The sequence below is a fragment of the Lacerta agilis genome, chromosome 9, assembly GCF_009819535.1.
Source record: "Lacerta agilis isolate rLacAgi1 chromosome 9, rLacAgi1.pri, whole genome shotgun sequence".
NCBI lineage: Eukaryota > Metazoa > Chordata > Lepidosauria > Squamata > Lacertidae > Lacerta > Lacerta agilis.
In genome coordinates, this window is record NC_046320.1 from 19393990 (window position 1) to 19420257 (window position 26268).

Consider the following 26268-nt stretch of genomic DNA (forward strand, 5'->3'; position numbering starts at 1 on the left):
TGTGGAATGATTTGAAACAAGCTAATGCAGCAACCATTCAGTGTTGCTCCCTGAAGATAAAGAGAGACCTGTTTATTCTGAAATGCAACAAAAAAAGTCGAGATTTACCTGCCTTGGATCAGCAATGCCATATGTGATGATGTCCATAAAATTCTATCTGGGCCCTTAAGTGCTCTTGGAAGACTGCATCATTATATTGATACCATATGCTTATAAAGACTTACAGGCAGGTAGAGGAAAGCTGGTTGGAGGAGGGAAGTGACCAATGGTGGGTGGGTTTTGGGCTGCTTAAAAGAGGCAGCAGCAAGACTATTCCTGAAGAAATGTACTCTAGACCTTGAAGACTTAATAATTTTAAACTGGTAGCAAATGTCCCCTTCCTTGGCAAGGTTCTCAAGTGGGTGGTTTCTGATCAAATCCAGGCACACATGGGTGAAACATTTTCTGGAAAGATTTCCACCACAGAAAATGTCTTGGTCGCCCTATATGATGACCTGGGTTGGGGAAAGGATGGGGTGGTGGTGGAGTGTAACCTTGCTGATTCTCCTTGAACTCTTACCAGTTTCCCCCCTTGGCAGCTGCTCCTTAAGGGCAATCTTAAGTACTTTTGCACTTTCAGCACTGCAGAATTTCTTCATTACATGTTGTATGGTTTTAGTTTGCATTATACTACGGTAAGCACTTTTGCTTTTTATCTGCAGTTCTTTCTGTCCTATTTCTAATGCATCTCCTTGCTCCCTAACTTCTGACAGATGGGAAGGGAATCTCACTTTGCATTTAACAATAATTCAATCATAGGGTACGTGCATTTGCATGCAGAAAATCCCGACAGATTACTGTGTAAACTGCCTTAGACTGAGTCAAACCATTGGTCCATCTAGCTTGGGCTAGATGTTCTACAACATCACCTATCTTGAAGAAAAAGGGGAAAAAAATAGTGCTGGCAGCAGCAGCTGTGTCTCCTGAGTTCATCTTTCTCTGTTACCAGGATTCAGTGGCTGAATGTGCTTTCCAGTGATAGCATACCCTCCAACATTTCTCCGATGAAAATAGGGACGTCCCATTCCATAATGATAATATTACTATTTATACCCCACATATCTTACTGGGTTGCCCCAGCCACTCTGGACAGCTTCCAACATATATAATAACATAATTAAACATTTAAAAAAAACTTCACTATACAGGATTGCTTTCAGATGGCTCGGGGGTTGGATAACTCCATACCCTCCAACATTTCTCCAATGAAAATAGGGACATTCTAAGGAAAAGAGGGGAATTCTGGGATCAAATCAGGAACCAGTACGGCTTCTCAAAATCGGGGATGTCCCTGGAAAATAGGAAACCATGGAGGGTTCTGTGATAGGCTACAGGTAGAGAAGTCAGAGAATTCAGATGAAAACAGAAATGGGAAAGGAAATTGCTAATGTTTGCTTTTTGTCCTATGTCCAGAATGGAAATCAGTCCAGGAAATATGACCAGCATTTGCTGTAGTTGCTTTCATTTTGCAAACGATACACAACTGATTGTTCCTATTCTCCCCATTTACGCTGTGTGCCCTTTGCACTGAAATGAACAAGGTGAAATAACTTGATGATGACATAATTCATACTTAATTTACATAATTAAGTGCATTACGTAATTTCACCACAGCTGACAGTGAGATGAATGCTGCAAATTTCGGTGGAAGGTGAACTGCAGTGGAAGGGAAAGAGTGTCACATGGGGCAAAACCAGGGCAGAATGGAAAGTGATGTTGTCATTATACTTCCCAGGAAGCTTATACAACTGATTTTTCGTCTACCACTCTGAAAACATGCCTGGTCTTTCCAAACAAACAAAATGAGACAACTTTATTTTCACAACTGCTTAATAAATTACATCCACTTTGTTATCCATTTTGCTAATTATGCATGCTAATTATACTGCTGCTCGAGGATATGCATGACTGTAGCATTTCAGTGCTTCAAAACCTTTATGCGCTGGGAAAAATTATGGCAATTTGATTTAAAATTCAATGCATGTACAACTTTGAAAGAGAATTATATGAAAATGATGTACCGATGGTATTTAACTCCTGTCAAACTGGCAAAAATGTATAGAACAGGTGCTAATAAGTGCTGGGAGTGTAAAGAGAAAGAAGATACGTTTTACCACATGTGGTGGAATTGTAAAGTAATTAAAAGTTATTGGGAAATGATATATAATGAACTGAAGAAGGTGTTTAAAATAACCTTTGTTAAAAAAAACAAACCAGAAGCTTTTCTGTTGGGTATAATAGGACAGGAACTACCAAGAGAGCGGAAGAAGTTGTTTATGTATGCTACAACAGCGGCTTGGATTCTACTAACCCAAAAATGGAAGGACAACTAGATACCAATGAAAGAAGAATGGCCTCAAGCTTATGGAATATGTAGAAATGGCGAAACTGATGGAAAGAATCAGAGACAATGATAATGAAGAATTTTTTAAAAACTGGGGACCTTTTATGTTATATTTACAGAAATATTATAGAGATATGGACTCACTAGCAGGGTTTGATTAAACACTTATAAGTAAGAAAATAAGATCAAAGGTTAAGTAAGGACAACATGGAATGAAATTGACTGTAAGATGTAATAATGAAGGAAAATTTGGTATAAAACAGAAAAGAAAATAAGAGTATTAGGGTGTAAAATTATAAAAAGAAGATATGAATTACGCAGAAGTAATAAATATCTTAAAAAAAACAGAAAGGGAAGTTGAGGGAAGTCACGGGGGGGTCTTTATTGTGTTGTTTGATTGAATATAAACCTGTAAAAATCCAATGAAATCTTTTTTTAAACAACAACAACAACAACAACAACAAACCTTTATGCACTTATCTGGCAAACCAACTGTATGTTGCGTGTTGTGCCGTGATAATTTTGTCATTTTCCTTTTTTTTAATGAAAAGAAGCTATAGGGTGTTGCTCAGCCCTAGATCTCCAAATTTCAGTGCAGCTCAGGTAAATAAGTTTGCCCTTGGCTTCTCCTTAAAGCAAAGGCAATCCACTGAAGTACCTTGTTTTTATTCCTTGCACCTTCCAAAATGCCTCTTCTCAGTTGCTCTCAAAGAAGATAAGCAGCAAGCTGCAAGATACGATGGAGGCTCTGAGCGCATTGGCTCCCAGCCTTGGTTCCTTTTATCTAGCCACGTTTCTTATGAAGATGCGGTTTGTATCATAGCCAAGGCTAATTGCCCCAGCATATGCTGGGAACTGAGAGGGAGATGGAAACACACAAGAGAGCCATGTGTGGTTAACATTACAATGGGAGCAGAGATGAGGGAGAGTAACAAGGTCTGGAATCTAAAGTGGTTAAGGAGCAGCTGTTTAGAACAGAGGCAGGAAGTCATTTTTGGTCCATCTTCCGGGGTCTGTGTGCCAGCAATGGGTGGGACTAGGTGTGAAAGGCAGCTTTGTGTGGTAGATTACATTCTCTAACCCTGCAAAAGTCAGAGGTTTTTATATACCCACACCACACATCTTTCCACCTTCTTTTCAGGCAAGCACCAGGCATGATCATAGTTCCAGGACACATTCTAGCCAGGCAAAGGCCCTCAAGACTAGTAATATATAATAACAGTGAACTCATGGGGTGAGTGGCAACAGTAAAGGTAAAGGTACCCCTGACCGTTAGGTCCAGTCGCGGACGACTCTGGGTTGTGTGCTCATCTCGCTCTATACGCCGAAGGAGCTGGCGTTTGTCCGCAGACAGCTTCCAGGTCATGTGGCCAGCATGACTAAGCCGCTTCAGGTGACCCAGAGCAGTGCACGGAAACGCCGTTTACCTTCCCACCAGAGCAGTAACTATTTATCTACTTGCACTTGATGTGCTTTCGAACTGCTAGGTGGGCAGGAGCAGAGACTGAGCAACGGGAGCTCACCCAGTCACAGGGATTCGAAACCGCCAACCTTCTGATCAGCAAGCCCTAGGCTCTGTGGTTTAGACCACAGCGCCCACCGTGGCAACAGTATAGGACCCAAAATGGGGCTACAGGAAGCAAGAAAGAGCTGTCAGTATAAACAGGGGAGCTAGTAAGCTTTAGAAGCCATTTAAACCTTTGAATAAAACATCTTTAGCTCCTGTAACACAGTTTTGATTTTAAACACACACACACGAAACAGAACACCAGAACTTTTAAAAAAAAATCCCTTGCAGTTCAGGATTAAAAATAGGGTTGGATGGAACAGCACATTGCAATTTTTCTATTTTTAACAAAGCTGCTTCAAACACTATGTTTTCTTTCAAGGACTATTTAACGCTGCACTTCTCAAATAAAATGAGCTACTGGAAGAATGATCCACCCACTCTTTATAAAATATGTGTTTCTTTATAGATACTCAACTGCAATTCATTATAATGGTGGCCTCCCAGTGAGTGGCAAAGGAAGCACTGATTCCCACCCACCCCCCCCCCCCCGGCAACACTCATTTTGCATTTCCCCAGAAAGGAACTCAGAGAAGAGTTTTCTGGGGGAAACAAAATGGCAGCCGCTCTGATTCTCTGATGGTGGTGAGGGCAGAGTAGTGTAGATGAACTGGTAGAGTCAAGTCAGCATGCTTGCCAACGTGTTTGCATTGCACTGACCTCTTCGTCTCCTTGCCCCCTTCTGCATCCTCATAAGCAGCAGTGCTGTGAGTGACCGGACATCCAGTGAGTGGTGGTGCCCTACCACATTGATAAAATTAAATAAATAAATAAATAAATAAATAAATAAATAAATTTATTATTTATACCCCACCCATCTGGCTAGGTTTTCCCAGCCACTCTGGGCAGCTCACAGCAAATATACAAATTGTAAAACTTCAGACATTAAAAAAATCTCAATACAGAGCTGCCTTCAGGTGTCTTCTAAAAATCAGATAGTCGTTTATTTCCTTGACATCTGATGGGAGGGTGTTCGACAGGGAACCCCTTCTACTACCAAGAAGACCCTCTGCCTGGTTCCCTGTAACCTCACTTCTTGCAGGGAGGGAACTGCCAGAAGGCCCTTGGCGCTGGACCTCAGTGTCTGGGCTGAACGAAGAGGTGGAGACTCCGCTGGGACAAGGCCATTTAGGGCTTTAAAGGTCAGCACCAACACTTTGAATTGTGCTCAGAAATGTACTGGGAGACAATGCAGGTCTTTCAGGACTGGTGTTATATGGTCTTGGCTACCACTCACGGTCACCAGTCTAGCTGCCACATTCTGGATTAGTTGTAATGTCCAAGGTACCCCACTTTGAGCACATTGCAGTAGCTCAAGTGGGAGATAACCAGAGCATGCACCACTCTGGTGAGACAGTCTGCGGGCAGGTAGGGTCTCAGCCTGCGTACCAGATGGAGCTGGTGGACAGCTGCCCTGGACACAGAATTGACCTGCACCTCCATGGACAGCTGTGAGTCCAAAAGGACTCCCAGGCTGCAAACCTGGTCCTTCAGAGTCACAGTCACCCCATTCAGGACCAGGGAGTCCTTCACACCAGCCTGCACCCTATCCCCCAAGAAAAGTACTTCTGTCTTGTCAGGATTCAACCTCAATCCGTTAGCCACCATCCATCTATTGTTCAGTTCTTCCATTTGGTTTCAGAAATATTTGAGGGAAGCAGTGAAATTCTTTGAGGGGGAAGGGGATCAGAATGGCTGCCATTTTATTTTTCTAGAAAGCCCTGTTCTGAGATCTGCTACTGCAAAAGGGCCAATTTCCAAGGTGGATCAAATGGCTTAAGAAATGTCCTCTGTCAATTCAGACCAGCTCTACCTGTGTAATGAATTATCTCATCACTCTACGTAATGAAGGAGCTAAAATCAGTGTATATATTTGAAATTGGCACTGCTGGTGGTTTTGAGATCCTCTGAAAGTACCCCTCAGATTGCATGGGAAACTGTGACTTAATTACTGCATGGATTCACTTACAGCTAATAGAAAATATGATGCAAGGGCCGAGGGATAGTTAACTATCCAGTGAAATAAGCACAGAAGAGGAAACTTCCCTCCACTTCCAATAAATCCTGCAAGTCTCCATTAGTTATATTGAAACATATTCATCCTGAACAGCATGTAACTTTGCGTCAGAAGCAATATTTTAAGAAGATGAAATGGAAGCATTTGGGGTAAAATGCCAGAATTTGAATTGCACTGCGTATTTCAGAGCTGTCCTGTAGAAGAGGGTTAAGTTCTATGAATGGGTTATGCTATGTAAATTGCCACTTTTTTGGCCTCTGAAGGAAATTTCTGTGGTTCGTAGGATGAAGTTGGGCTTTGAAGTGTGAACATTTCACATGCAATTTTTGAGAGCTTGGTGCTAGCTTTTTTTTAATGTATGGAAGTAGGAAATTTCTACCCCAATCCAGGCTTTAGGCCTACGCATTGGGGCAATCCATGGCAAATCCCATCCCATGCCCAGCTTCTGCTTTTAAGAGACACACTGCTTCTGAACATGGAAATGCCATTTAGCTATCATGATTAAACTCTTATCAATAGGGTTCCCTGTATTTAAGGTATGCGACACTCAGCCACAGAGGCCGACTATTTGTGCTGACTTAGCCTCTTTGGGCTAATCAAAAGCATCTGATTTGCATGCAGAAAGTCCCAGAATCAGTTTCTGGCACCTCCAGGTATGGTTGGCTAAGATTCCCAGTCTGAAACCCTGGAGAGCTGCTGCCTGTCAGTGCAGACACTACTGAGTGAGATAGATCCGTGGCCTGACTTTATAGAAGACAGCTTCCTCTGTTCCCTAAGCAATTTTCATAGCCATGTCATAAGGATTTAATAAGATAACAGTACAATATTCTCTCTAGCCCAGTACCTCTGAAAGGCACATATGTGAACTTGCAAAAGGAGAGGTTGTCTTCCCCATTCATTTCCTTATCACAGTAGCTCTGTGTACGTAACAATGTTCAAACTGCAGCAAATGCATCCCCAAATGAGCATTTTCAGAAGAAAATGGAAACGTATTTCCGATGATTGAGTTACTCTCGCACAAGTCAAGGTGTGGTCCCTGCAGCTTTTTCATCTCATTTACCGCCAAAGTCCAATTCATAAACCAATTGTGATTACAATAAGCTTAACATTGCTGAGAGTGGGCTTTTTATAGATTGTGCAGGCTCAGCAGACATCAGATTTCATGAAACCCCCCACCTAGTATGCTGCCGTGGGAATTATGATAGTCATCTGAGTTGAAAGCTTCCCCCCTCCCTTTAAAAAAAAAGTTGATCTGTCTTGTAGCCATTTGTACTATTCAATTACAACATTTAAGGATTACACTTTGAATTCAATTGAATAACTGCTGGAGCTAAGAAGGTAAATTTCAGGTGCTGCTCCTTTTTAATACACCTAGGCTTGTTTCAGTTTAAGCAGTGAACACCTTAATAATCATCCACTGCAGTTTTGAGATTCCTCAATAAAAGACCAACAGAAAACAAGATATTCAATGAATAGCATGTTTTTTCCCCAATCTTGAAATTATTGCCTATAGCTGCTCAGAAAACATCTTTCATAGACAGTATATCCACTACAGTCAGGGACTGGGCAGAGGAGGAATGGTGGAGATGGCCTTCCCAGCTTGACCCTTCCAGGGAGGAGGAAGAGGAAGACAGTTTAGATTAACAACAGTGGTTTGCGGGAGGTCACAGCTCAGAGGCAGATGAGGGGGAAAGTTGGGAAATAATGGGAGACGAGGAAAAGGAAGCACCAGGGAGGGTCACAGCTGATGAACCCAGTGTCTTTAGAAAGCATTCCAGACCCCTCCTCTCCCAGAACCCAGCAAGCCTTGAAAGTAGGAGAGCAAAGAACTCAAAGACAGAGGGCACGTAGCAGCACCCATAGGACAGACACTGAGAATGATGAATGAGGAAGTGGGAGAGACAGGGTGTGTGGAGATTCACTTGGGACAATGCCATTATCCAAGAAGTTGGGTTCTATAGCCTCTCTCAGTAAATACTGAATAAAATATGGATGGTAAGAAACATTCCTTTGTCTTTGTACGTTCCTGGGCAACCAGGCGGGAGTCGCTGGCAGCAGCCTGACAACTATCTTATATGATGTATGGCTGAAAAGAAGTTGCTTCATCAGAACCAGCACACTATTAGGCAACGTCCGACAACAAGATGTAGTAGGACATAAAAAGAGCCCTGCTGAGTAAGATGAAGGGCCTATCTAATATCTATGCCAGCCTCCTGTGTCCCACAATGGCCAACAAGATACCTCTGAGAAGCCCACAAAAAGAACATGAGGGCAATAGTCATTCCCTGGCATTCAGAGGCATGTTACCTCTGATCCTAGAGGTGGTAGCCATTGATAGCCTTATCCTCTGTGACTTTGTATAATCCCTTTTGAAGCTGTCCAAGATGGTGGTCATCGCCACATCCTGTAGTGAACTGTCAAAGACCCATTACCAAGTTCAGATTGTGCACAACCCACCGCTTCTTGCTAGGGGTGTCAGCATTTCACTCCTCCGTTGCTGGATGTGTGATTGCTATATCACATGTCTGTGTTTACTTTCCAGGCTTGGAAAGTGTGAGAACGGAAGCTAGTCTTATCTCTTCCATTTCTACTGTACTTTTGTACTTTTTACTCTCTCTCTCGGAGAAGAAGTGAGAGGACGCCATGATTGCTTTGTCCTGTATATATTGCTTAATAAATACTTGGAATGCACACACCAAAGCTCCACGTCGTTTCTGCTATACTCTGCTGATAGAGTGTGCAGTGCACATATCTTTTGATATGTGTCGCTACAGCGCACCAGGATTGAAGATTGGAGAACATCCTGGGGCTGTGCTTCATCGGGAAGATGCATGGAGAGGTCTGTGTCATCCTGGGGGCTGTGTGTGCCCCACAGGCATTTTCTGAAAAGGGGTACTTCTGAAATTCTGCTCAGCTGAACTTCTTCCTAGATGAATTATCTGGTTTTGTTTCCAATATGGAACTGATGGATTAGCAATTCTCCATCACTCTGTTTGTTTGTTTTTACTATCCCTGAATTGTGTGTGTGTGTGTATCTCCCCACCTCCTGATACACATATGCACTCTGATAATACGCACACACACAACTTGATGGGACTGGCTGTACAACTGCATTGAGATTTTTGTGCACAATGTTTTATCAATGAGCACATCCATATTGAGAAGAAATAAATATGCAAATGAACTGAAAGTTGCAGCAAACTGTGTGGGCTCCAGTTCCAGAATTGTGTGGAGAAAGCCTCCCAATTAAACTTGAATTCAGAAGGAGTGGGACGTAAAACATTTCCCTGGATCAATAAAGCAGTGTTGGGGAATATGATGCCCAGAGGCCACATGCAGCCCATGGCTTAATTTTATGTGGTCCTCGGGCAGTGGCACAAAGAAAGAAGAGTCAAGTGAACTATGCAATTCTGTAAACTATGCCCATTTTGGGTTCTGGACTTCCTCACGACTGGCATGCAGTCCCTGACAGATTAGCCTTGAGGGCAGGTGGCCATCTACAGACAAAAGGTTCCCCATTCCCGCAACTATGAAACAGAAAAGCGTAGCAGAACACTGGTTTAGAATGACCCAAGCTGGAATTTAGGGGAGCGAAGTGGGCAAAGTGCTCTTCTGTGTGGCAAGCCACTGTCAGAACAGGATGCTGGACTATTGGGCTTTTGGCCTGATCCACCAATAACCTTCTTAGGTTCTGATGTATTCTTCCTAAACCAGAGATTTAGGGTTATCTATGAAAAGGAAGTGCCACACTGGCAGAGATTTTTCTTTGTAAAGGTCATCTTTGTAGAATGTGCCATGACACCTTGAGGAAAAAAGGAACATCAAAGTGAGTGTGGGAAATGGGTTTCAGTTGTTTAATGGTCACAACTGAAAAAAAAGAAAAAAAGAAATGAAAGCTAAGTAGCTGAAGACACAAAGAACCCCCAAACAGCTGGCGAGGATGCTGCGGCAAGCAATTTGGAACACAGGCAGATGGGAGTGGAATTATTTTACATAAAGGATTAATGCAGTGTTACGACTTTCCTCATCAACCACATTCTGTTTAGCGTTTTGTAAAGATCAAAGGATTAGAATATTCCACTGCAGAAATACAATATGGTTGCATCACATGTCACTATTTACATATTTATCTATTTCAAAGGACAAGCCAAGCCCACGACCTTTTGCTACTACAATTTGAGAAATTAAATTACTTCCTTGACCACATAGACAGTTCACTAGTATGAATATGAATTGGATGACATTACATTAGTATGCTGATGACCTTGATCCTGTAAAAATGCCAGTCAACAATATCCTATTCACAACTGGTCAAGGCACTGTGTAAGAGCTGATGTTCTTTTCAGCATATAGCAAAATTAAAAACCTCGTCCTGGAGAGATAATCATGCACTTGGCTACTTTCTTCACAGAAGAGATAGGCGAAATGTTTATTCAAGGAGTGTGCATTTGGGTATTTGGACAAATCCCAAATCTGAAGATGAAATGAGGTTGCTGGTGGTAGTGGGGCCCTTGCCAAAGGTGAAGCAGGATCTGCAGAAGTCAAAGCAGAGACTCCTGAAGTACTTCATGACGCCTCAGTGTTCGAGGAAGGTAGGCAGCAGTTGATGAAACTGAAACTTAGACCTGTAGCATGAGGACAACACCAGAATCATTGGGGGGTGGGGTGGCTGACAGGTCCAGCTTCTAAGCAGTGAATATGATTTTACATGGGCTTCTGAATGCCATTGTTTTGAGGGAGAGAGCAGCAAGAGCAAATCATTTCCTCCTCTTTTCCCATAATTCAACACACTGCTGCCCCATGCCCAGGAGGCTTTTGAGGGGTGGGTTACCGAGCTGTGGGCCTCTTTTCTCTCTCCTAAATCATCTTGAAAGGTACCTAGCACAAAAGCCACTGAAAAGATTCCTATGCAACAACTACCCTGCAAGAAAACTAATGCAGATATCCTTCTGAAATCTGGCAGGATTCAGACGCATTGTTGCTTACAAATTTCATCCAGTTCTGCTTTCACTAAAGTTATGTATGTTTCCTTAAAAATATCACTCAGATGGAATCCATTGGCTCCAGAGGATAGAACCCAAACCGATGGGTTCAAATTACAAGAAAGGAGATTCTGACTAAACATTAGAAAGAATTTTCTGATGGTAAGATCTGTTTGCTGGTGGAACAGGTTAATTTGGAAGATGGTGGACTCTCCCTTCATTTGAGATTTTTAAACAGAAGTTGGTTGGCCATCTGTCAGGGATTCTTCAGCTGTGATTCCTGCATGGCAAGAGGTTGGACTAGATGACCCTTGGAGTTCCTGTTGGCCATCTGTGCCAACTGAGTTTGCGCAGCGATTGGGGCGATGGAATAAAAGCTTGCCCACAATATCTCTGCTTATCTTTATTTTTAAATAATAATCAAACAGCTACAAAACACCCCTTCTCACCACCATTCCTCACCAGTACTAAACAGCATTCCTTTACAGTATTCCTAAAGCAGTACACACTACACCACTTGATCAACTTAAATACACTTTCAAAATAATCAATTACCCTATCACATCGCTGCATTCGGTGCAGCAGGTAAACTTCCCCTACTAATTAGTTAAATTGTTAAGATGCCACAGGTGTGCTGAATTGTCAAGAGCTCACAGTTGTGCTGCCATGCAGGTTATAATTACAAACACACACCTCTGAGTAGCACCATTGACTACATTAATATCAAGAAAACCCAACAGTTCCATCCAACTCTACAATTCTATGATTCTATGAACTAGAACATACCGTTCTTGTTTTGAATTATGGTAGCAGCTCCAGTTTTTTAGGCTTGGGAACATTGCTGTTCCTTATATGACGCATGTGGGGGGGGGGAAAGCTGAGCTAACATCTATGACATGTAAGTTGCATCCATTTTCACTCTGTGCTTAGATATTAAGTAACATATAATGGTATAAATTTTAATTAAATGTCAAAGATGGTGGGGACTCTGCAATGCTATTTTCCCGCTTTTCAAAATGTCCTCTTTTATTATCCCCATTTTATTTTTACTACGTAGTTTTTATCAGCGTAATAAAAATAACTGCCGTCTCACACATTCAGAGCGGAACTGTGCATGAACTCAGAAGGAAGGAAGAAGACCCACCAATCCAAGAACCCCCCTGGGAGTTTTATCTGAAACAAATACTATGTCAGGACCAGGACCAGGACCCCAAACTCTACTAGCCAGATCCAGGAATGCAAGATATACAAGTTAAAATTGAAGAACAGTGTGCTTTTGAGCACCTTATGAGCTTAGGAACTGGTTTTCAGTCCCAGAACCGAGCTGAACTCACAGTCCTTTCACACAAAAGTCCACTCCAGGTTACTTTTCTTCATTTCAGCAGCTTATTTCAGATGGGAAAAGTTAGTTCCAAATTTAGAGAGTAATCTTCTAAGACCTACTTGGGATAATAGAGCCATACCTTTAAGAACAAGACAAGGAATATGCAGCCTTCAGAAACAGCCCCAGGTGACTTTATTCAACCTTCTGCTGCTCAGCTCCACCCAACTACCTGAGCCTTTATCAATTGAGGGAGACAAGAAATTAGCTTGCTTGAAAATAAAAATATAAACCAGCATTTTAGTACACTTTTCTCCATATGTACCCATTTCTGTATTCAATTCTAATATACACTTTTGTGCAAGGATTTTTTTTTGTCTATTGCCTATTTGTTTGTTTGTTTGTTTGTCATTTTGGTTTGCCCTGGGAAAGATAAAGCGCCTGGCATAATTCATTAATAAAATAATAAAATAATAATGTCTTTTTTATAGATGTATTTATATTTGCTTTCTTTAGCTGAAGATCTGCACCACAGGCTTCAGGGAAGTGAGAATTTTGAAGAACAGCCAAGTTTTTTCCTCTGTTTCTCATTTTTCCAATCTTCTGTTCACTCCGTTTTGCAAACATTTTTAAAAGTCTGCATGAAAAGTTGTATGCATTTCCTGCACATTTCTCCAAATGTACACATTTTTTCTACATATTTCTGCCTAGTACACTCTTGCAAATAATTTCCCCCAATAGAGTGAATTTTTGTACATCATTTTCACTAATATGCACAATTTACATTCACTTTTTTGCTAAAATAAGCGTTTTTGTTCACATTATTTGGTTGGAGAGTTATGCCACAAAATGTGAATTTTGAAACTGTTTCTAACTTTTTTTCCAATAAAAGCTTATGGTATGTAGTGTTAGCTCTTGGGCAGCTGATATAGATCAGTCTCATTTGTCCAGAAATGATAGATGACTTGCTACAGAATTTAGTCAATTCACTTTATCCATCTAACCAATCTAGAGAGTTGAATCTGGAGGTCCAATTTTAATACAAGAATTTTAATGTTTAATTTTGAAGTCAAAACTGACACCAAAACCTGGAACTTGAAAGTTTCACGAGTCTCAAAGTAATGAAAGCTTTAGCTCTGGAGTTGACCCAGGTTATAATTAAAGTGTCACATGCTAAATCCAAACCTACCTTTTAAAAAATTCATTCCATTGTTCCACCTTGTGAATGAAAGCTACACTTTCACTGTTGCAAAAAAACAGAACAAAAGAAGATTTTGAAAGCAATCTAAGGACAAAAGTCTCTGTGTCACTAACAAACAGTGCCAAATGGGTTAGACTTAATGCTGACATTGATTGATCCGACAATGTCTCGTTTCATATAAGCTTCAATAGCTAACTATTAATGCTTTCAGATCTTCTTTTTTCCTAAAGTAAAAAACAAACAAAAAACTTCACACATTAGCACCCATTTGATCAACAATACAAAGCCTACAGTGTCTGCCAAGTCTGATTAATAGGTATGTGTCATCCTTCTAGCTGCATCTTCAATTACTTTGTAGAGCTGGTATACAAAGAAATAGATGCTGGAAATCAGGTGAATACTTTTACAATTTTATTGAATCGTGAAAAGAATGAAAAAGCAAGCAATTGGAAATTCATAGATGTTTTTGTTATGTTAAATAATGGCTCACAGAAGGTATATACATGGTCTCCTCCTCAACATAATCATATTCCCCAGTAAATATGGCAGCAGAACAACCCAGAACTCTACTGCAGCTAACAGCTGTCAATATTGCGCAAACTGTCACAACAGTCACTAATTGGCTCCCTTGTTAGCAATGTCAGCCCACAAGTAAACGGGTACCAAGGCTACACAGTTCTCTCTCTCTGCTAGAGGTAGTCTCTCAGGAATGTGACTGAACCTACAAAGAGGAACAACTCTCCTCCCTATACCAAAGTTGCAAGCTGTCCCCTGAATAAACAAAAGATGGGTATCCAACTCCTTTTGTAAGCCATCAAACTTATCCATCCTTAAAGAAATCAGCCCTGAGTGCTCACTGGAAGGGCAGGTCCTGAAGTTGAGGCTCCAGTACTTTGGCCACCTCATGAGAAGAGAAGACTCCCTAGAAAAGACCCTGATGTTGGGAAAGATGGAGGGCACAAGGAGAAGGGGACGACAGAGGATGAGATGGTTGGACAGTGTTCTCGAAGTGACTGGCATGAGTTTGGCCAAACTGCGGGAGGCAGTGGAGGATAAGGGTGCCTGGCATGCTCTGGTCCATGGGGTCACGAAGAGTCGGACACGACTGAACAACAACAAGACTAATTGTTAGTGTATACTTGGCAATGTAGGTGAAGTACTTGAAACGTGGAAGCCGGGGTTCAGTGGGGGAGAGTCAACCAGAGCCCACACTTTTGAGAGCCTCTAGTGCCACTGTGCTCTGGGCTATTCAAACACGTTCAACACCCAAGGCTAAAAAAGCCAAATTCTGAAAGGGCACACAGTCTTTGGTGCCCAGTACTGAATGACAGGCACTAACAGGTTCAATTCACAAATTATTTCTACTCGCCATAGCTGTTGCTAAGTATTTCCATGACATTTTTCAGTGTACAAAACACCTCACATGTTTAATAAAACTCTTCCAATGTCTGCAAAATACCACACAACTTCCTATCCTTCCCTCCTAACACAATCCCACTATTGTGGCATGTGAGGTATCATCCAACACTGCTATTAAGGTAGGCTTGGAACTCCCACAGCTGCTGCTTTGAGCCTACATTTGTCTGTGAATACTTGCTGGCCCTGATCCAAGAACCTTTGTTGCTTTCTCAAAACCACACCTAGCCCCAAAGGCAGCAACAGAGGACCTCTTCTCCTGATATAAAATACCCCCCAGTACCAACTCCTCTACCTAGTATGGTAGTAAAGGGACCCCTGACCATTTGGTCCAGTCGTGGATGACTCTGGGGTTGTGGCGCTCATCTCACTTTATTGGCTGAGCGAGCTGGCATACAGCTTCCGGGTCATGTGGCCAGCATGACTAAGCCGCTTCTGGTGAACCAGAGCAACACACAGAAACGCCGTTTACCTTCCCACCGGAGCGGTACCTATTTATCTACTTGCACTTTGACGTGCTTTCAAACTGCTAGGTTGGCAGGAGCAGGGACAGAGCAATGGGAGCTCACCCCATTGCAGGGATTCGAAACCACCGACCTTCTGATCGGCAAGTCCTAGGCTCTGGTTTAGACCACAGCGCCACCTACGTCCAGTATGGTGGTAGTAGTAGGCAAATAGCAATATTAAGTATTCTGTTTCCAAATTCTTGGGGCCAAATTTGCAATGAGTATAGATGGACACCTGAAGAATGACACTGCTAACCACATTGGTAAAGATTCAATGCTGCTTCAGTGGGAGGATCTCCAGGAAAGGAAGACAAGAAATTTCAAATCACCTGCTCCTTTCTCCGACACTATACAGCCAGCCATTTATGATGTTTGTGAAATAAAACTAGCCTGTGCCATAAAAGGAGGTTATTATTATAATCAAAGTATAATGTCTAAATCCAGCCCATGGGAGGATCTTCCTCGCAATGATGCTTTTGCTTTGTCAGCTTACAAATCACTGAAAGGCTGATAGAAATTATGCAGAACACTTCAAGGTTCCAGAATGTTGTTTTAATGAGCTGTGAAACATATCTCAAAACGTATGTGGTAGATTGTCATGTGGGACCTTCTATGGCTGTTACTTTGTGATAAAACAGGTTTGCATCCTCCACATGTTGCTGAGCTACAGCTCCCATTGTCCCTTGCCATTGGCAATGCTGGCTGGGACTAATTGGAGTTTAGAGTCCATGGGTTCCCCATACCTATGATAAGAGTTTTCTAGCCACTGCCAACCTGGTGCCCTCTGGATGTTTCAGACTACAACTCCTGGCAGCCCCAGCCAGCATAGTGATGAAGTCCCTGGACCCCACATTCTAGCCACAACAGTTCTCTATGCATTTCAATGGCCTTTGCCCTCCACCTTTTGCAACCTTTGTGGTGGAAGGTGAGAGATGAAGTTCACAGAAGTCCCATCTTGAAGGAAGTTTCTTCAGATCAAATCAGACAAGTAAGACTGCATAGCAGAGAAGGTAAAACCCTCTCTAGGCATGTAAGCTTGGCCCTGCGACTGTGGGTGCCCGGGACCATGGGTGCCATGCAGCATGTATGGCCCTGGTACCAAAATTTGTGGGTGCTCAGACACCCAGATCCCCAGGGAGTTGCCACCTTCTGGAATCTTCATCAGCTCCACCCACCCTACAAGTTACAAACCTTTGGAGCTCATCACTCCAAGACTTCTCTAAACTAGTGGTCTTAGCAATTTCTACCTGGCTGAGGTAGCACAAACTCCCCATTCCCTGCCTAACTTTTTATAACAATTCTGAATTTGCTAAATTGCAAATGGATGTGACCTAGGGTAGCCATATTACAGAGGATAGTTATCTATATGAAGAGCTGTCAGATGTCAGTGCTCTGCTTGAAGAAAATGTTTATTTGAAGGGTTGTCCAGTCCAAGTCAGATTGAAGGATGAAGAACTATAACATGGGAGATCAGGAACCTTGAAGTTGCCCATTAACAGCTACTGCCTGGATAGCATACTGAGAAGGCACTGGGAAAGGGGGAGGAATTCAGTTCAGTTCACATTTAAAGACAAACCTATCAAACTCACACTTTTTGAGACAATATGCAAATTAAAACACAGTCATTGTTTAAATCCACACTTCCACACTTTGAATTTTGCAATGTAATTATTCAGCCCAAGTAATGTATACATAAATGCATATACTAGGGTAGTGTATGCATAGAAATGCATATATTTGTGAAAATAACATACAAAAATGCATTGCATTAGGGAAAAATGCATTTAAGTCAAAATGCATTTATCAGGAGAATTTTGCAATAAAATGCTGCTGAAATTTCATTATTAGGAAAATGGTTCACAAATTGTTGCAGATATGTGGGGAACGGAACTTAAGACTGGAAAAATGAGGTATTTGGATAACTCAAAGTGACAGATATGTCCATTCCCCTCAGAAACAGAGGTCACCTGGGCAAAGTCTTTCCCACAATGGTGAGATGTATTTCTACCTAAACTATGGTAATTATTTCCAGATGTCTGTCTACACATATAAATTAGTGTGTGATGCAAAAGTTATCAAAATCTGCATCCTCTGTTGTTCACTTTTTGCAGTGATGCATTCCTGCATTGCAGGGGGTTGGAATAGATGACCCTCAACATTCTTCCAGCTCTACAATCCCATGATTCTACTATTTCCTCTTTTCTGATTATATGCAAGTCCACAGTGTAATTTTGCCTGCTTTGACATATTTAACAGGTCTTGTAAGGGATGAGGGACAAGCGTTTTTCTTCTTCTCCACATTGAAAAAAAAATACCCACTATGGTGGAGTAGGTTGGAATGTATGTAGGCGGAGAGACAAGTTGAGATTGTATGAAAGAAGCAAGATCTATAAACAAAAGTACTTACTCCAGCCTCCTGTTGTGCAAGGTTCCTTAGTGAATAGGAGAGCTTGAGGCTCATGACAGATATTTTTCCTCCATACAGGAAATCATTCAGTGTGAAATTGTTATGGAGTTCTTGTTACCAACGGGGCAGGTATTAATTTTTTTAAAAAAACAAAGATGATCAATCTGAGTAAACAAAGGACTGCTTAAAATTACCTCTGTGCTCAAGCAAGAATAAAGATATTGTAGGAACAATTGGTTGGGTAGGAAAAGGTTAGCTATTTGTTGTACTCGTTTGAAGAATGATGGAAGCATTTGCATTGTCTCTCACTCTCCTATTGAACTCGGGACACAAATGAAGGTTGCTGGTAGATAATCACTTTAAGTGCAGTACATTTGAGTACAGTACATGATATAAATTGCCTAACCACATTTTATACCCCTTCTGCTTTATGTTTTTCCATTATTCAAAGGAGCTCATAGAAGTGTAAAGTAGGTATCTCTGACAAAACCACCCTTTGAATTTGGGTTGCCCACAAAATGTTGTTTGAAGGCTGATATGGAAAGCGGTTTTTATTCGGGCAAAGTAATTAGGCAAAACATCTGTAGGATTTGAAAGGAAGCCAAAATAATTATATCAAGCATGGGAATTCTGCTCCTCCCAAAGTTGTTGCCAGATTTCGCCAAAAGCAAAACGGAAAGTCTGGAGGTCCCTTCTCAGCTGAAACATCTGAGGAATTGGGAGGGAAAGTACAGTAAATGTGTTTTGATGAGACTAGCCAAAGGCAGTGGTCACCATCAGTCAGGACCAGTAGCTGGAGGCCACCATATTGTTTAATGTCATACACACGTGTTAAAATGTGAAGGAGGTTTCAGACAACACAACTCCCTCAACTGGAAGAGGAGAAGTAACAAAAGTCTCCACAGGACATAAAGCTTCCTTCCTCGGGGCCTATGAGACAGAAGCAGCAATATAGGGAGGAGGAGGAGAGTTGCCAAGAGGAGATACCACACCACAGGGGCAGAGAGAGGCCCTGGTCTGAGCTGACTGTGGTGACTGAGGACCCACAAAGGCCTGGAGCTGGCATTGGGACTAGCAACATTTCTTAAGGGTGTGTGTGTCACATAACCCTACTTAAATCCAAAAACAGCAAGAATGAATAGTATATTTCTAAAGGCAGGAGTAGGTAGGTCACATATGGTTTGAGAAACCAACCTCCTTGCAGTGGCAACGTAACATGACCCAAGCTGGGCATGGCACCTACAAAGGTTTGCTGATTTTGCTGTATAAAACCTAAGTTCCAGTTACAGGTGGGTAGCCGTGTTGGTCTGCCATAGTCAAAACAAAATAGGAAACAAAATAGGAAATTCTTTCCAGTAGCACCTTAGAGACCAACTGAGTTTGTTCTTGGTATGAGCTTTCGTGTGCATGCACACTTCTTGGGTCCTTCTAGGGTCCCTAGCAGACTTGAGACAGCTCCTGTATGCTTCTGAAGTGGCCCTATGAATAATGCTCCCCCCCCCAAATCACTGTGTCACTGCAGTGGGAGAAACTACCCCTGTAGAGTTTCTCTGAAGCTCGTAAGAGGCAGAGTTTTCTTGCCCCTTTGAGAATGTGGTTACTATTCACGGGGGTCCAGCCACTGCATGTTCCAAAGCCTACCCCATTAGTAAAAGGCTGTTTTCTATTATTCTCACAGACATTCTCGTTTCCCACATTCAAAAGACAGAAATTCTCCTGAAAAGTAACCGCACATTTAGAAGCATAGCTTTTGATTGGTTAGTAAATCTTTCAGTTTGCTCAAAGGTACTGGCAACCTTCCTCACAGCCCCTTCTCCTTCCGGATCTGTGTTCTGCGCTAACAAAGCTCTGGCAAAGCCCAAGGCTTTGCTAATTGCCAGTAACACATATTTGACAAGAGCTATTTAGACTCCATATAAGTGGGATATTGGTCTGGGACTGCAGCCAAAGTAATCTTAGTAATAAAATACTATATTTCCTAGTAAAAAAAAGAGAGTGTAAGAAAGGAGAACAGGTGTAGTTCAATTTCACAGATACCCACAGGATAAAACTGCAGCTATCCTGAGGTAAGATTTTTTCAGAAGCAGACAAATATACCAGGCTTTTTTTTTTAAAAAAAAATATACGGTCCTTCAAGCCTCCTCCTTTCTTTAGAATTGCTGGCAAACCAAACCATTAGCTGAATAAAATAAAACCTTAATATATTATTCTTCCTCTGACTATACCCCTTCGGAAATGATCTCTCAAGATTCTCTATCCTATTTTTTTGGAGAGAGAAACTGAGGGGACCACTCCACTGAATTTATTCAAGGGCCAGAGGACCTAACAGGGTTGTTGTTTTTGTTGTTTTGCAGGTGACGCTCACCATTAGCAGGGATAGAACAGCTTCTTTGCTTCATTTGTCCCTCTAGAATGCCACAGATCTATCATAATTCCAGGGCATTATGAGGTAACAAATGATGGAATTTTGTTTTTTTAAAAAATACTCTCCAGCATCAAACATTCCCTGCCTACCAAAACCTAGCAAGTTAGGTAGAAGGCCGAATTAACCTCATCTCACAGATATGCTAACTTTTCATGGATATTTTCAACATGGGGAAGCCTATAAACATTCACCCCACACCCCTGCTTCCATTCAGTCAATGGAAGGATGTACATATCATGACATCTCCAAACATAAAATTGGGCTCTGAGATACCCTGTTTCTCCTAAAATAAGCCATAGCCATAAAATAAGCCATAGCAGGATTTCTATGCATTTGCGAAATATAAGCTGTTCCCCAAAAATAAGCCATACCCCGAAAATAAGCCATAGTGACGTGGTACATCCCATTAAAACAGCCTGGGGAGGCGTGGCTATGCAGCGTACCGATGCGACACGGTTAAAATAAGACATCCCCTGAAAATAAGCCATACTGTGTTTTGTTGAGCGAAAAAAAATATAAGACGGTGTCTTATTTTAGGAGAAACACGGTATCTAAAATAAGTCACTTGATGTTCAACTTAATTTCCACTGGCCTGATTCTTATTATACTTAGATTCCTTTAGGGAACTATGGGTGGAATTCAAAGTAACTCTAAGGAGATTGCTGCTTGCCTGATGGACTGACCTCCCCTTTCTTCTGCCATACATGGTTCTGGTGTTCTCCTGACCCCCTAGAGATGATTTTGGGGTGAGGTGGGATGTGAGAAAGCCTCATTGTGCTAGTGGGATTCATTGTGCAGGCTCCCATTAGCACAGCTTCATTGAATCTGCCCACTGGTGATTATATTCAATTATGTTCCTTTTTTGCACTGTGTTGGAATAGCCCTTGGATGTATTATTGAGGGGCATTGTTTATATAAAAAAATAAATATTCATAACCTTGGCATTTGCTGTTCCTTCTACAAAGAGATCAATCTAGAGTTAACACAACGGTGCTGATTTTCTAAAATAGAATTGTTCTTAACAAATGGTTCATTTGTTCATATTCATGATTGGGAATAATTGAAATTCATGCTTTTACATGAAATTTTTTCACTGCTTTTAACAGCTGGAAAGCTTAGAGAAATTAATCAGGAAAGTTTTAAAATAAACTCTTTCCCCAATGTTTCATGAATCATCTATTCCTTTAAAAAGTTACAAATTTAATTACATTCATTTTAACACCAGTAGTTATCTGACATTATATGTGCTGAATAAGATAATCCTTGCCTTTAAAATAACTCAATATGATCCTTATTACAAAATAGCTTTCCCTCCACAATTATGGCTAAATCTATCAAAATGAATTGTATTGACAGGACTGCTAAAATGTGCTTAATTTGCTTTGTTCCCTCATCCAACATTAGTACAAAAATTATGTTCCGTTCTTGTCATTCCCTGTTTTGGACCATCTTTATTGGAAGCTTTCCTCACAATTCTGAAGTCATCAGGTTGCCAGATTTCATATTTTTATAGTGCAGCTTTTGGCCAAAAGTAAACTTTTTAGTGGCATAAAAATAGGTCCAGATTTTTTGTGATGCCATCATATCACTATTTTGGGTTATGTTTGCTTGGATACTAAAATTTATTTATATACCCCTATTTCAAGAAGACCAGAGTGGCATACAATGAAACAGCAACAATAAAATTTAACAGACAATATAAAGCACAACACAGCAGCCAAATTATCTAGGACAGTGGTCCTCAAACTTCTTTTCCCCATGGATCACTTGGAAATTGCTGAAGGGCTTGGTGGACCTGGACCAATTCACATTTTTTTCTGCCTATTGTAGCAACTATAATGTGCTGTCCTAGATGTTAGATGATTTTTAATTGTAATTTTATTGCTTCTTTTATTTCTTAGTTCGTATTTTATTGTCATTGCCATTTGAATTCCATGGAATTCAAATTGTAAGTGTTCTTCACAGTCATGCCACAGACCACCGAAATGGTTTGCATATCACAGTTTGGGAACCTCTGACCTAGGAGGACTCAGAAGCTAAAAAGAAAATGTTTAACTGCCCTTCTAAATATGGGCAGCGAGGGAGCCGTACAAAGTTACAACGAGAAGGGCCTTTGTTGAAGATCTCGATTATCAGGCAGGGTTATCATGAAAGGAAGGAAATGGTTCTTCAGCTAATCTGGTCCCAAGTCATTTAGGGTTGGGGTTTTTTTTTGGGGGGGGGGTTAAACCCAGCACTTTAAATTGCACTTGGAAATGAATAGGCAGCCAATACAATTGATACAAAAGGGGAGGGGTAACATGAGTCCTACCTCACCATAGCAAGATCAAAAGGTTCCAGGAAGGGTAACAACTGGTATGCCATTCTTAATTGTGCAAAGGTGCTTCTAACTACAGCTGAGGTCTAAAGCTCCAGGTTTAAGGATGGGTCCAAGATAAACCCCAAGCTATGTTTTCAGAGGAAATGTACCCAGTTCCAACACAGGTTGAACATCCAAACTGAAACCATTCTTACTGACCAGAAGACCTAGCCTTGCTTCACTTTGTTAGCTTTCATCTAGCCTATTACTGGTATCAAGGCCTGGTTTAGAACATCCACAGCCTTCTGTGATTGTTAGAAAGAGAAAGATAGAGCTGAGTTTGGTACCCCAATAATATTGACTTCTCCCAGCAGTTTTACATAGATGTGAAACAATCATGGGGGGCAGAAGAGAATCTCGAGGAACTCCACAAACCAAAGAACTAAAGTCCTCCAGCTTATCCTTCTAGAAATGTATCTAAGGAAGGGTTTGAAAGAATGACCAGAGCAGTGGTCCAGAGTGATATCATGGCCAAACATTGCTAAGAAGGTTTTGTACTTCTGGAAACTCCAGAGTTCCCTAGCAAACTGATACATCCCTCTCATGTATGGAGGGTGGTGTTTTGGCAACAAAATAATCGGTACTTAGATTCCTTTAGCATATGCAAGGGTAACCCATAACAAATTGTTGCAGTGTGGAGTGCTACTGTTCAAGAAATGGAGGAAATATTGTTGGTAATTTAAGTTGTAAGAACATAAGACCCCCTTTGATTAGACCAAATATCCTTCTAGTCAACATCCTGTTTCCCCACTGCGACCAGCCAGTTTGTTACCCATGGGAAGCCCACAAGCATTGAATCTGGAATTAGACATGCAGCAAGTCAATGTGGTCATTTATTTATTTTGAAAAGGGGGTTCAGTAGGTCAGCTTTCAAATGGATAAAACAACAATATCACCTTAAAAAAAAACTTTCCTGGAAAACTTGCTTGAAAGACATAAATATTCTGTAGCCCTCTAGGAAATAATGCTCAGGACACATAAGTACACATAAAGTGAAATGGAATTACTGAGATTTTTTAAATAATAATAATAATAATAATAATAATAATAATATCAATGTTATTCATATTACTCTTTGGGCAAAAAAACAAAACAAAACTAAGACTTATTATTATTATTATTATTATTATTATTATTATTATTATTATTAAAAGCTGTTTCTAAAACAGACACTTTTCCTATTAACCCCCTGTCCCCCATAAAAGCTCTACAGGATGGGGGGGAATTCTCTCTGGATTTGAAAGCTTTTGCCCATTACAGCCCTGAATGAACTTCTATGGTTGAAGGCTGAAGCTCTGACAATAGTATTTTTAGAGTGGAAACTTTGACAGGCCCTTTCTATTAAAAGTGCCAGCACACTTTCATAGAATGCTTGTGCTTTCCCCAGCTTATGACATTAATGCACTATTGTCAAGCTCTTCAGATGTGAAGTCAAGTAGACAGGCTCTTGTCAGATGAGACTCTTCACTTGAGAGATCATCCAAGGACAAGGCATCCTGGTCCCTACCTGCCCAGATAAGATTTTTAATTTGAAAACCATACAGTGGTTCCTTACACAGAGTGATCTAAAGGTCCATCAGATGCCAAGCACTTGATTCTCTCTCTTTCTCTCCATTTCTGATGCAACTTAGACTGGTCAATAGACTGATCGTGTAGAAAACAAGGTTATGCAAGCAGACAAGGAAAGATGGTGTCCAAGTGTCAAGGGGCTTTCTTCACAAGTACCAGCAGCAAAATCTGCAATGTAGCTAACAAATCATAGTAATTCTATCTATCTATCTATCTATCTATCTATCTATCTATCTATCTATCTATCTATCATCTATCTATCATCTTGTTTTAAACACTGCTTTGGGATTTATGGGCCATGGAGAGCTATAAAGAGCCTTATTTATATTGAGTTGTTTATATTAATAACAGAACAAAAATATGAAACTAGATTTCCACATTCTGCCTCGATTTTAACATTGAATCTGTTATTGTATTCAGAAGCACTGCTACAATGTGGTATATAGCAAGACAGCTGTCCCAGGAGACAGATTATGAGAGCCATTAAGGGTGATGGAATGGGAGGCAGAGAGGCAAGATTTAGGCAGCCATGCTGAGGAAGTTTACTGGGAGCCAGTCTCATTGAACCAAATGGAATGTATTTCCAAGTAAACCCTGCTTAGTAAACTACTGGGGTATTCTCCAGCATTAACCTCGTTGAAGTAAACAAGGAGCTGTGCAGCTCATTTGAACAAGGTTTATATATTGGAATTACCTGGTAGATTATGTCTCATGTTTGCAAGTGGAAGAAGGGTGCTCCATTTTGCTTTCATGCCACAGACAATGAGATGTCTCTGGCCAACCTTGAATCATGATTATAATGTTTCTGGAGAATAGAGCATGGAGAAAACAGGATTTGCTTCAGGTGAGATCTATACTGTGCCTGGCTGACAGGGTAGGAGGAAGGAAGCTTGTATTTCCCCCCGCATTTCAATTCCCATTCACTACACTAATCAAGTCCAGTATATCAGAAAGAGTCAAAACTTGTCTGCTTTGAAACAGGCTGTGAATCAGTCACAGATACATTTTTAAAGGAATTTAAACTAAGCTAAATCTGGAGTACTGGTGATTAATTTGCTCTTAAAAGAACTTGCCCTGAAACCTTTAACAGCTGCCATTTAAAACATTCTTGTGTCCAAAACATGCTTCATTATGCTTACAACTTATAATCAAGCAGACCTGGTGTACAAGCAATTAGTCAGTCAAAACCCTGGTTCATTTTCTGAATGCACACAGCTCTTCCTTTGCGGAGCAGTGTTCGGTTTGGATGAACAAATGTTTTGCCAAGGGCTGCCTAGAATTCAGAAATGACCTTAATTGAATATGCTGTAGGTGTGCCCAAATTCACAGCATTATTAATGGAATGATCCCCTCTGGTCCTCTTAGTCCTGTGACCCCAGCTTTAATCCATATTTCACTGAAGTTGCATATGCCAAAAAATGGCACATTTTCTCTGTGACCTGGCACTGATAAATCACAGGTCTTATATTGTCTCTGTTTCAGTTCTTGGGGAGATCTGGGAGAATCCATTATGAAAATGTTTTTCATGTGCACACTTCTTTGTCTTACACCACAATCCCCTAAATGATAACCGGGGGAGTAAATCAGCTGCCAGCAAGGAAAGATTTGCCTTCAACACAGTCTGAGCCAATTTCAATTGCTTCTGTAAAGTCTTTCTGAACTACAATGAATCCAGCCAATCAGCTTTCCCCTCTGCCTTCCTTCTCTGTGAGGTCACAATGAAGCTTGACCAACAATGCTGCCAGGCAGCTAATATAACCACACTTGTTGGCTAAATATGTTCATTCCTCACTGAGCCTTTGAAGTATCTGGACAGCATAAGGTAATTGTTTCTGGTATATTTCTACATTTGTTTGCTTAATCTGGTTTTACATATACATATGTTAGGATTTTAGTGGGGTTAAGAAGACATTTTTGTCCAGATATTGCAGGTGCCTTTACATTGCCTTTCCTATAGTATTATTTCAGACTTGATAATGCTAATAATTTAAGCTGCAATTTTATAGCCACTTATCTGGGAGAAGATCCCATTGAAAGTGCACTGTTAACCAGTTATTTGGACAAAGCCAGAAAAGATATAATTCAATTCAACATCATGTAAATATAAAGGCATAT